Source organism: Arachis hypogaea, chromosome 1 (genome assembly GCF_003086295.3).
Source record: "Arachis hypogaea cultivar Tifrunner chromosome 1, arahy.Tifrunner.gnm2.J5K5, whole genome shotgun sequence".
In the NCBI taxonomy this organism is placed as follows: domain Eukaryota; kingdom Viridiplantae; phylum Streptophyta; class Magnoliopsida; order Fabales; family Fabaceae; genus Arachis; species Arachis hypogaea.
In genome coordinates, this window is record NC_092036.1 from 84006072 (window position 1) to 84018220 (window position 12149).

The 12149-nt window shown below is 41.2% G+C and overlaps 1 non-coding gene across 1 annotated transcript; it reads right to left on the bottom strand.

Annotated features, from left to right (window-relative positions):
- Nucleotides 1–1007: 1007 nt before the first annotated feature.
- On the bottom strand, nt 1008–1115 carry LOC112716783 (small nucleolar RNA R71). The gene has a single exon (XR_003160468.1). It is a non-coding gene; the product is annotated as a small nucleolar RNA R71 (small nucleolar RNA).
- Between the last annotated feature and the right edge of the window lie 11034 nt (nt 1116–12149).

Below are 12149 nucleotides of genomic sequence, written 5' to 3' on the forward strand. Positions count from 1 at the left end.
TCTTGTTAGCCAAGTCATTAATTTTTGAAATCAAATCTTTTTTTTTAAATGTTTTTCAAATCATGTCTTCTCAATCACATCTTTTTAAAACCAATCACATCTTCTTAATCACATCTTTTTTTTTAAAATAGTTTTCAATTAAATCTTTTTTATTTCTAAATTCAAAATCTTTTTCAAAAATCACTTCACTTCTTTCTCAATCATGGTTTTCGAAAATCAATTAGTGTTTTTCAAAATGTTTTCAAAATCCTTTACTTAATTTTCGAATACTACTTCCCTTCTTCTCACATCCTTCTATTTATGGACTAACACCATTCCTTAATGCACAATTCGAACTCCATCTCTATTGATAAGTTCGAATTTTCTACCTCTGCCTTCTATTTTTCCTTTCCACTGACACCTCAAGGAATCTCTATACTGTAACATAAAGGATTCCACATTTTCTTGTTCTCTTTTCTTTCTTATGAGCAGGAGCAAGGACAAAAGCATTCTTGTTGAGGCTGATCCTGAACCTGAAAGGACCTTGAAGCGAAAATTAAGAGAAGCTAAGGCACAATTCTCTGTAGAGGACCTAACAGAAATCTTCAAAGAAGAAGAACACATGGCAGCCAAAAACAACAACAATGCCAACAATGCAAGGAAGGTGCTGGGTGACTTTACTGCACCTACTCCCGATTTCTATGGGAGAAGCATCTCTATCCCTGCCATTGGAGCAAACAACTTTGAGCTTAAGCCTCAATTAGTTTCTCTAATGCAACAGAATTGCAAGTTCCATGGACTTCCATTGGAAGATCCTCATCAGTTTTTAGCTGAATTCTTGCAAATCTGTGACACTGTCAAGACTAATGGTGTTGACCCTGAGGTCTACAGACTTATGCTATTCCCTTTTGCTGTAAGAGACAGAGCTAGGACATGGTTGGACTCACAACCTAAAGAAAGCCTGAACTCTTGGGAAAAGCTAGTCAATGCCTTCTTGGCAAAGTTCTTTCCACCTCAAAAAATTGAGTAAGCTTAGAGTGGAAGTCCAAACCTTCAGACAGAAGGAAGGAGAATCCCTCTATGAAGCTTGGGAAAGATACAAACAATTAATCAAAAAGTGTCCCTCTGATATGCTTTCTGAATGGAGCATCATAGGAATTTTCTATGATGGTCTCTCTGAACTATCCAAGATGTCTTTGGATAGCTTTGCTGGAGGATCTCTTCATCTGAAGAAGACGCCTACAGAAGCTCAAGAACTAATTGAAATGGTTGCAAATAACCAATTCATGTACACTTCTGAAAGGAATCCTGTGAACAATGGGACTAGTCAGAAGAAAAGAGTTCTTGAGATTGACACTCTGAATGCCGTATTGGCTCAGAACAAAATATTGACTCAACAGGTCAATATGATTTCTCAAAGTCTGTCTGGAATGCAAAATGCACCAAGCAGTACTAAGGAAGCTTCATCTGAAGAAGAAGCTTATGATCCTGAGAACCCTTCAATGGAAGAGGTGAATTACATGGGAGAACCCTATGGAAACACCTATAATCCTTCATGGAGAAATCATCCAAATCTCTCATGGAAGGATCAACAGAGACCTCAACAAGGTTTCAACAACAATAATGGTGGAAGAAACAGGTTTAGCAATGGCAAGCCTTTTCCATCATCTTCTCAGCAACAGACAGAGAGTTCTAAGCAGAACCACTCTGACTTAGCAACCATGGTCTCTGATCTAATCAAAACCACTCAAAGTTTCATGACTGAAACAAGGTCCTCCATTAGAAATTTGGAGGGACAAGTGGGTCATCTGAGCAAGAAAATTACTGAACTCCCTCCTAGTACTCTCCCAAGCAATACAGAAGAAAATCCAAAAGGAGAGTGCAAGGCCATCAACATGGCCGAATTTGGAGAGGAGGGAGAGGCAGTGAACACCACTGAGGAAGACCTCAATGGACGTCCACTGGCCTCCAATGAGTTCCCCAAAGAGGAACCATGGGAATCTGAGGCTCAAAACGAGACCATAGAGATTCCATTGGACTTACTTCTGCCATTCATGAGCTCTGATGAGTATTCTTCCTCTGAAGAGGATGAGTATGTCACTGAAGCAAAAGTTGCTAAATACCTTGGAGCAATCATGAAGCTAAATGACAAGTTATTTGGAAATGAGACTTGGGAAGATGAACCCCCTTTGCTCACCAAAGAACTGGATGACTTGTCTAGGCAGAAATTACCTCAAACGAGACAGGATCCTGGGAAGTTCTCAATACCTTGTACCATTGGCACCATGACCTTCAAGAAGGCCTTATGTGACTTAGGGTCAAGTGTAAACCTCATGCCTCTCTCTGTAATGGAGAAGCTAGGGATCTTTGAGGTGCAAGCTGCAAAAATCTCACTAGAGATGGCAGACAACTCAAGAAAACAAGCTTATGGACTTGTGGAGGATATTCTGGTAAAGGTTGAAGACCATTACATCCCTACTGATTTCATAGTCCTAGAGACTGGGAAGTGCATGGATGAATCCATCATCCTTGGCAGACCTTTCCTAGCCACAGCAAAGGCTGTGATTGATGTTGATAGAGGAGAATTGATCATTCAAGTGAATGAAGAATCCTTGGTGTTTAAGGCTCAAGGATATCCCTCTGTCACCATGGAGAGGAAGCATGAAGAGCTTCTCTCAAAACAGAGCCAAACAGAGCCCCCACAGTCAAACTCTAAGTTTGGTGTTGGGAGGCCACAACCAACTTCTAGGTTTGGTGTTGAACCCCCACATTCAAACTCTAAGTTTGGTGTTGGGAGGTTCCAACATTGCTCTGAGTATCTGTGAGGCTCCATGAGAGCCCACTGTCAAGCTAATGACATTAAAGAAGCGCTTGTTGGGAGGCAACCCAATGTTATATTTTATCTATTCTCTTTTGTTATTTTATGTTTTCTGTAGGTTGATGATCATGAGAAGTCACAAAATCAATTGAAAAAGCAAAAACAGAAAGAAAAATAGGAAGAAAAACAACACACCCTGGAGGAAGAACCTACTGGCGTTTAACGCCAGTAAGGCTAGCAGTTGGGCGTTTAACGCCCAGTCTGGCACCATTCTGGGCGTTTAACGCCAGAAAGGGGCACCAGACTGGCGTTAAACGCCAGAAAAAGGCAAGCACTTGGCGTTAAACGCCAGAAATGGGCACCAGCCCGGCGTTTAACGCCAGAATTGGCCAGAAACGCATTTTTGCATGCCATTTTGTGCAGGGATGACTTTTCCTTGACACCTCAGGATCTGTGGACCCCACAGGATCCCCACCTACCCTACCACTCTCTCTCTTCTTCACCCATTCACCAATCACCTCAACACCTCTTCCCCAAAAAACCCTTCACCTATCAAATCCCATCTTTCTCTTCACCACTCACATCCATCCTTCATAAAACCCTACCTACCCCACCATTCAAATTCAAACCACTTTCCCTCCCAAACCCACCCATACAAGACCGAACCATAACCCTCCCCCCACTCCTATATAAACCCTTCTTCACTCCTTCATTTTCACACGACCTAAACACTACTTCTTCCCCCTTAGGCCGAACCACAAGGCCACCTCCATCTCCTTCATTTCTTCTTCTTCTACTCTCTTCTTTCTTCTTTTGCTCGAGGACGAGCAAACCTTTTAAGTTTGGTGTGGTAAAAGCATTGCTTTTTGTTTTTCCATAACCATTTATGGCATCCAAGGCCAGAGAAACCTCTAGAAAGAGGAAAGGGAAGGCAAAAGGTTCCACCTCCGAGTCATGGGAGATGGAGAGATTCATCTCAAGGGTGCATCAAGACCACTTCTATGAAGTTGTGGCCTTGAAGAAGGTGATCCCCGAGGTCCCTTTTAAACTCAAAAAGAGTGAATATCCGGAGATCCGACATGAGATCCGAAGGAGAGGTTGGGAAGTTCTTACCAACCCCATTCAACAAGTCGGAATCTTAATGGTTCAAGAGTTCTATGCCAATGCATGGATCACCAAGAACCATGATCAAAGTGTGAACCCGGACCCAAAGAATTGGCTTACTATGGTTCGGGGGAAATACTTGGATTTTAGTCCGGAAAATGTAAGGTTGGCATTCAACTTGCCCATGATGCAAGGAGATGAACACCCTTACACTAGAAGGGTCAACTTTGATCAAAGGTTGGACCAAGTCCTCACAGTCATTTGTGAAGAGGGTGCCCAATGGAAGAGAGATTCAAGAGGAAAGCCGGTTCAATTGAGAAGGCATGACCTCAAACCCGTGGCTAGGGGATGGTTGGAGTTTATCCAACGCTCAATCATTCCCACTAGCAACCGGTCCGAAGTTACAATAGACCGGGCTATCATGATTCATAGCATCATGATTGGAGAAGAAATAGAAGTTCATGAGGTTATATCCCAAGAACTTTATAAGGTGGCGGACAAGTCCTCTACCTTGGCAAGGTTAGCCTTTCCTCATCTCATTTGTCACCTCTGTTATTCAGTTGGAGTTGACATAGAGGGAGACATCCCCATTGATGAGGACAAGCCCATCACTAAGAAAAGGATGGAGCACACAAGAGACCCAAGAACATTCTTATAAGGGTGGAGCACCAAGAACATTCCATTCTCCTCCATGAAATTAGAGAAGATCAAAGAATCATGAGAGAGGAGCAACAAAGACAAGGAAGGGACATTGAGGAGCTCAAGCACTCCATAGGATCTTCAAGAGGAAGAACAAGCCGCCATCACTAAGGTGGACCCGTTCTTTAATTTCCTTGTTCTTTATTTTTCTGTTTTTCGAATTTTAGTGCTTATGTTTATCTATGTTTGTGTCTTGTGATCATTAGTATCTTAGTGTCTATGCCTTAAAGTTATGAATGTCCTATGAATCCATCACCTCTCTTGAATGAAAAATGTTCTTAATTGAAAAAGAGAAGAATTGCATGAATTTTGAATTTTATAACAGTTTAATTATTTTGATGTGGTGGCATTACTTTTGTCTTCTGAATGAATGCTTAAACAGTGCATATGTCTTTTGAATTTGTGGTTCATGAATGTTGGCTCTTGAAAGAATGATGAAAAAGGAGAGATGTTACTGAGGATCTGAAAAATCATAAAAATGATTCTTGAAGCAGAAAAAAAGCAGTGAATATTCGAAAAAAAAAGAGAGAAAGAAAAAGAAAGAGAAAAAGAAAGAAAAAGAAAGAAAAAGAAAGAAATAAAGTTGTGATCCAAGGCAAAAAGAGTGTGTTTAAGAACCCTGGACACCTCTAATTGGGGACTCTAGCAAAGCTGAGTCACAATCTGAAAAGGTTCACCCAATTATGTGTCTGTGGCATGTATGTATCCGTTGGTAATACTGGAAGACAGAGTGCTTTGGGCCACGGCCAAGACTCAATAAGTAGCTGTGTTCAAGAATCATCATACTTAACTAGGAGAATCAATGACACTATCTGGATTCTGAGTTCCTAAAGATGCCAATCATTCTGAATTTCAAAGGATAGAGTGAGATGCCAAAACTATTAAGAGGCAAAAAGCTAAATGCCCCGCTCATCTAATTAATACTGATCTTCATAGATGTTTTTGGAATTCATTGTATATTCTCTTCTTTTTATCTTATTTGATTTTCAGTTGCTTGAGGACAAGCAACAATTTAAGTTTGGTGTTGTGATGAGCGGATAATTTGTACGCTTTTTGGCATTGTTTTTAGTATGTTTTTAGTATGATCAAGTTAGTTTTTAGTATATTTTTATTAGTTTTTAGTTAAAATTCACTTTTCTGGACTTTACAGAAGCCCAATCGGCGCGCTCTCAACGGTGCGCTCTCAACGCGTTGGAAAGTAGACATCCTGGGATTTTCTGCACTCGAAGTGGATTTTCTGGAGCTACAGAAGCCCAATCGGCGCGCTCTCAACGGCGTTGAAAAGTAGACATCCTGGGCTTTCCAGCAATATATGATAGTCCATACTTTGCCCAAGATTTGATGGCCCAAACCGGCGTTCAAAGTCACCCTCAGGATTTCCAGCGTTAAACGCCGGAACTGGCACAAGGATGGGAGTTAAACGCCCAAACTGGCACCAAAGCTGGCGTTTAACTCCAAGAAGAGTCTCTACACGAAAATGCTTCAATGCTCATCCCAAGCACACACCAAGTGGGCCAGGAAGTGGATTTTTATGTCATTTACTCATCTCTGTAAACCCTAGGCTACTAGTTCTCTATAAGTAGGACCTCTAAGTATTGTATTTTCATCTTGGTTCTTCTGGTTCCCTCTCTGGGGCCGAAGCCAATGATCACACTATCACTTATGTATTTTCAACGGTGGAGTTTCTACACACCATAGATTAAGGTGTGGAGCTCTGCTGTACCTCGAGTATTAATACAATTACTATTGTTCTTCTATTCAATTCCGCTTGTTCTTGTTCTAAGATATCACTTGTTCTTCAACTTGATGAATGTGATGATCCGTGACACTCATCATCATTCTCACCTATGAACGTGTGCCTGACGACCACCTCCGTTCTACCTTAGATTGGGTGAATATCTCTTGGATTCCTGATACACGATGCATGGTTGATCGCCTGACAACCGAGCGCTCGCCTGACAACCGAGCCAGCCATTCCATGAGATCAGAGTCTTCGTGGTATAGGCAAGAACTGATGGCAGCATTCAAGAGAATCCGGAAGGTCTAACCTTGTCTGTGGTATTCTGAGTAGGATTCAATGATTGAATGACTGTGACGTGCTTCAAACTCCTGAGGGCGGGGCGTTAGTGACAGACGCAAAAGAATCACTGGATTCTATTCCGGCCTGATTGAGAACCGACAGATGGATAGCCGTGCCGTGACAGGGTGCGTTGAATATTTCCACTGAGAGGATGGGAGGTAGCCACTGACAACGGTGAAACCCTTGCATAAGCTTGCCTTGGAAAGGAGTAAGAAGGATTGGATGAAGACAGTAGGAAAGCAGAGAAACCGAAGGAACACAGCATCTCCATACGCTTATCTGAAATTCCCACCAATGAATTACAAAAGTATCTCTATCTTTATCTTTATGTTTTATTCGTATATCACCCATATCCATTTGAGTTTGCCTGACTAAGATTTACAAGGTGACCATAGCTTGCTTCATACCAACAATCTCTGTGGGATCGACCCTTACTCGCGTATGGTTTATTACTTGGACGACCCAGTACACTTGCTGGTTAGTTGTGCGAAGTTGTGTTTATGCCATGGTATTGAACACCAAGTTTTTGGATTCATCACCGGGGATTATTTGATTTGTGAAAAGTATTGATCACAATTTCGTGCACCATTGTCCAAACTCGAACAATCCCCGGCAACGGCACCAAAAACTTGGTGCACAAAAATTACTTCACACTATGTAATTCCGCACAACTAACTAGCAAGTGCACTAGGTCGTCCAAGTAATACCTTACGTGAGTAAGGGTCGAATCCCACGGAGATTGTTGGCTTGAAGCAAGCTATGGTTATCTTGTAACTCTTTGTCAGGATATAATATCAATAATAATTTTTAGTTTTAATTGTAAAAAGTCAAAGGGCATAAAATAAATGATTATTACTCAATAATGGAGAATATGTTGGAGTTTTGGAGATGCTTTGTCTTCTGAATTCCTGTAACATAATGCTTCCTCACTTTTAAAAGTGCAAAGTTCAATGGCTACTTCCCATCCTCTCAGTGAAAATGGTCCAAATGCTCTGTCACAGCACGGCTAATCACCTGTTGGTTCTCAATCATGTCGGAATAAGATCCATTGATTCTTTTGCGTTTGTCACTACGCCCAACAATCGCAAGTTTGAATCTCGTCACAGCTATTCTATCCTTGAATCCTACCCGGAATACCACAGACAAGGTTTAGACTTTTCGGATTCTCATGAATGCCTCCATCAATCCTAGCTTCTACCACGAAGATTCTGATTAAGGATTCTAAGAGATACTCATTCAATCTGATGTAGAATGGAGGTAGTTGTCAAGCACACGTTCATGGATTGAGGAAGGTGATGAGTGTCACGTATCATCACCTTCTTCATAGTGAAGTGCAAATGAATATCTTAGATAGGAACAAGCATGTTTGAATGGAAAACAGAAATAATTGCATTAATTCATCGAGACGCTGCAGAGCTCCTCACCCCCAACAATGGAGTTTAGAGACTCATGCCATCAAAGAGTATAAAATTCAGATCCAAAAATATTATGAGATACAAAATAAGTCTCTAAAAGTTGTTTAAATACTAAACTAGTAACCTAAGTTTACAGAAAATGAGTAAACTAAGATGGATAGTGCACAAATCCACTTATGGGGCCCACCTGGTGTGTGCTGGGGCTGAGACTTAAGCTTCTCACATGCCTGAGCTGTTTCTGGAGTTGAACGCCAGGTTGTAACCTGTTTCTGGTGTTGAACTCCAACTTGTAACCTATTTCTGGCGCTGAACACCAGATTGCAACATGGAACTGGCGTTGAACGCCAGTTTATGTCGTCTATTTTCGCGCAAAGTATGGACTATTATATATTGCTGGAAGCCCTGGATGTCTACTTTCCAACCCAATTGAGAGCGCGCCAATTGAACTCGTATAGCTCTAAAAAATCTATTCCGAGTGCAGAGAGGTCAGAATCCAACAGCATCAGCAGTCCTTTTTCAGCCTGAATCAGATTTTTGCTCAGCTCCCTCAATTTCAGCCAAAAAATACCTGAAATCACAGAAAAACACACAAACTCATAGTAAAGTCCAGAAATATGATTTTTGCCTAAAAACTAATAAAAATCTACTAAAAACCAACTAAAACATACTAGAATATACATGAAATTACCCCCAAAAAGTGTATAAAATATCCGCTCATCACCGTTGCCGGGGATTGGTTTGAATTTGACAATGATTAAATTGATTGGAGAGCTAGATTAAGCATTTTTTTATTTTTATTTTTCCTTAATTGTTTTCTTATTCAATTCCTAGTGTAACCTTTAAATTTCTTTCTAATCTCTGTTTTTCTTTCTTGTCTTTCTGAGATTTCTTTAGCTATTCATTGTTTATACTTTCACTCTTCTAACTGTTTGATTAATTGCATCACTCAAGCTAACAACTAATTTTAACTGAGGAGATTTCTTTACTTGCTCTTTTCTTGCTATGTGTTGACTGTATGACAGGTAGAAGAGGAGAGACTTCATCCTCTTTTGAAAGCGAACCTGAGAGAACCTTCCTTAGATTGAGGACGAAGGCTAGAGGCAAGGGTATAGTTGGAGAAGAACCAGTAGAAGAAGATCTAACAACCACCATGGAAGACGAAGTGCACGAAGATGTTGGAGGAGGAGCTAGAAATCAAGTTGGGCAAGAGAGGAGAGTCTTGGGCTCCTACATCAACCCAAATCCAGGAAACTGTGGCAACAACATCCTCATGCCAACAATCCATGCCAACAATTTTGAGTTGAAACCTCAACTCATCACACTAGTCCAGAATAACTGCTCATATGGAGGAGGTGCTCAAGAAGATCCAAATCAACATCTCAACACATTCTTGAGGATATGCGATACTGTAAAGTCCAATGGTGTACACCCTGACACCTACAAACTACTTCTGTTCCCTTTCTCACTCAGAGATAAGGCAACAAATTGGTTAGAATCATTCCCCAAGGAGAGCCTAACCACATGGGAGGATGTTGTGAACAAATTTCTAACAAGATTTTATCCTCCACATAGGATCAACAGGCTAAGAGCTGAGGTGCAAACCTTCAGACAGCTAGATGGTGAAATACTCTATGAGGCCTGGGAAAGGTTCAAATATCTAACAAGAAAATGCCCACTAGATATGTTTAATGAGTGGGTGCAGCTCCACATTTTCTATGAAGGATTAACCTATGAATCGAAGAAGGCTGTGGACCACTCTTTAGGGGGTTCACTCAACAAGAAGACCATTGAGGAAGCCATAGATGTCATTGAAACTATAGCTGAGAATGACTACTTCTATGCTTCAGAAAGAGGCCAAAAGAAGGGGGTGCTGGAACTCAATTCTATGGATTCCCTGTTGGCACAAAACAAGGCAATTGTAGCACAATTGGAAGCCTTAACCAAGAAAATGGAAAATAATCAAGTTGCAGTTATCCAAGCTCAAGCACCACCCCAAGAAGAAAATGAACTAGAAGTTGAATGTGAGCAAGCAAACTATGTGCATAACCCCTCTCGACCACCATATGACCCTAACTCCAAGACATATAACCCAGGATGGAAGAACCACCCAAATTTTGGGTGGGGGAACCAACAAAATCACAACCAAGATCACAACAAACCATACCAAGCCAATCAATACCAGAATCACAACTCCAACCATCAGTCAAATAACAACAGACCTTACCACAGTCCACCTCACACATCATATCCTTCCAACCAGCAAACATACCACCATCAAGACACACTGACCCCAACCTCACAACCATGTGAAATCAAGGGTAACATTGAGAGAGTAGAGACCGCAATAGCACAGCTATCATCACAGCTCATAGGGGCCATTTTCACCCTTTTGGAAAGGCAAGCACAAGCTGAAAAGAAGATAGATGCCAAACAAGAAGAATACAGGTCGAATTTGAAGAACCAAGGTGCAGCAATCTCAAAATTGGAAGCACAAGTGGGGTTTTTATCTAAGCAAATCCTAATACCTACACACACATTTTCAAGTGACACCATGGCCAACCCTAGAGGGGAGTGCAAGGCCATCACACTTAGAAGTAGAAAAGTGGTAGAAGAGGCCACCCCAAACCAGGAGAACCACAAAGAAGAAGCTGCAGAAAAGCCTGAAAACAGGAAGAAAGAAGAGGTCTCTAGCCTATCTTCACCAAAGCTAATCTTGAAGCCTTATGTGCCAAAGGCACCATACCCACAAAGGCTAAGAAAGGATGGAAAGGACAGCTAGTTTTCCAGATTTTTTGAAATCTTCAAAAAGCTCCAAATCAACATACCATTTACTGAAGCACTGGAGCAAATGCCCTTCTACACAAAGTTCCTAAAGGAGCTCATGAAAAGAAAAAGAAACTGGGGAGAAAAGGAGATTGTAGTCCTAACTGAGGAGTGTAGTGCCATCATACAAAAGAAACTCCCCCAGAAAATGAAAGACCCACGGAGTTTCCAAATCCCATGCATAATAGGGGATATCACTATTGAAAAGGCTTTATGTGACTTGGGGGCTAGCATCAATCTCATGTCCTTAAACATGATGAAAAGGATGAGAATTGAGGAAGCCAAACCAACAAGAATGGCACTCCAATTAGCTGACAGGACATTCAAGTTTCCACATGGAGTGGTGGAAGATTTATTGGTGAAGGTGGGAGAATTCATCTTCCCAGCTGACTTTAATGCAATTATTTTTGTTTTCCATTCAAACACGCTTGTTCTTATCTAAGATGTTCATTCTTGCTTAAACATGAAGAAGGTGATGATCCGTGACACTCATCACCTTCCTCAATCCATGAACGTGTGCCTGACAGCCACCTCCGTTCTACATCAAATTGAATGAGTATCTCTTAGATTTCTTAATTAGAATCTTCGTGGTATAAGCTGGAATTGATGGCGGCATTCATGAGAATCCGGAAAGTCTAAACCTTGTCTGTGGTATTCTGAGTAGGATTCTGGGATTGGATGACTGTGACGAGCTTCAAACTCGCGAGTGTTGGGCGTGATGACAAACACAAAAGAATCAATGGATTCTATTCCGACATGATCGAGAACCAATAGCTGATTAGCCGTGCTGTGACAGAGCATTTGGACCGTTTTCACTGAGAGGATGGGAAGTAGCCATTGACAACGGTGACACCCTACATATAGCTTGCCATGGAAGGAGACTTGCGTGTGGAAAAAGGATTTCAAGGAAGAGTTGAAATTCAGAGGACAAAGCATCTCCAAAACTCCAACATATTCTCCATAATTAAAGTAACAATTATTTATTTCACGCTCTTTTATTTTTCTAACAATTCCTACTGATAATTTTAATTGATATCCTGACTAAGAATAATAAAATAAACATAGCTTGCTTCAAACCAATAATCTCCATGGGATCGACCCTTACTCACGTAAGGTATTACTTGGACGACCCAGTGCACTTGCTGGTTAGTTGTGCGGATTGCAAAAGTGTGATTGCAATTTCGTGCACCAAGTTTTTGGCGCCATTGCCGGGGATTGTTCGAGTTTGAAC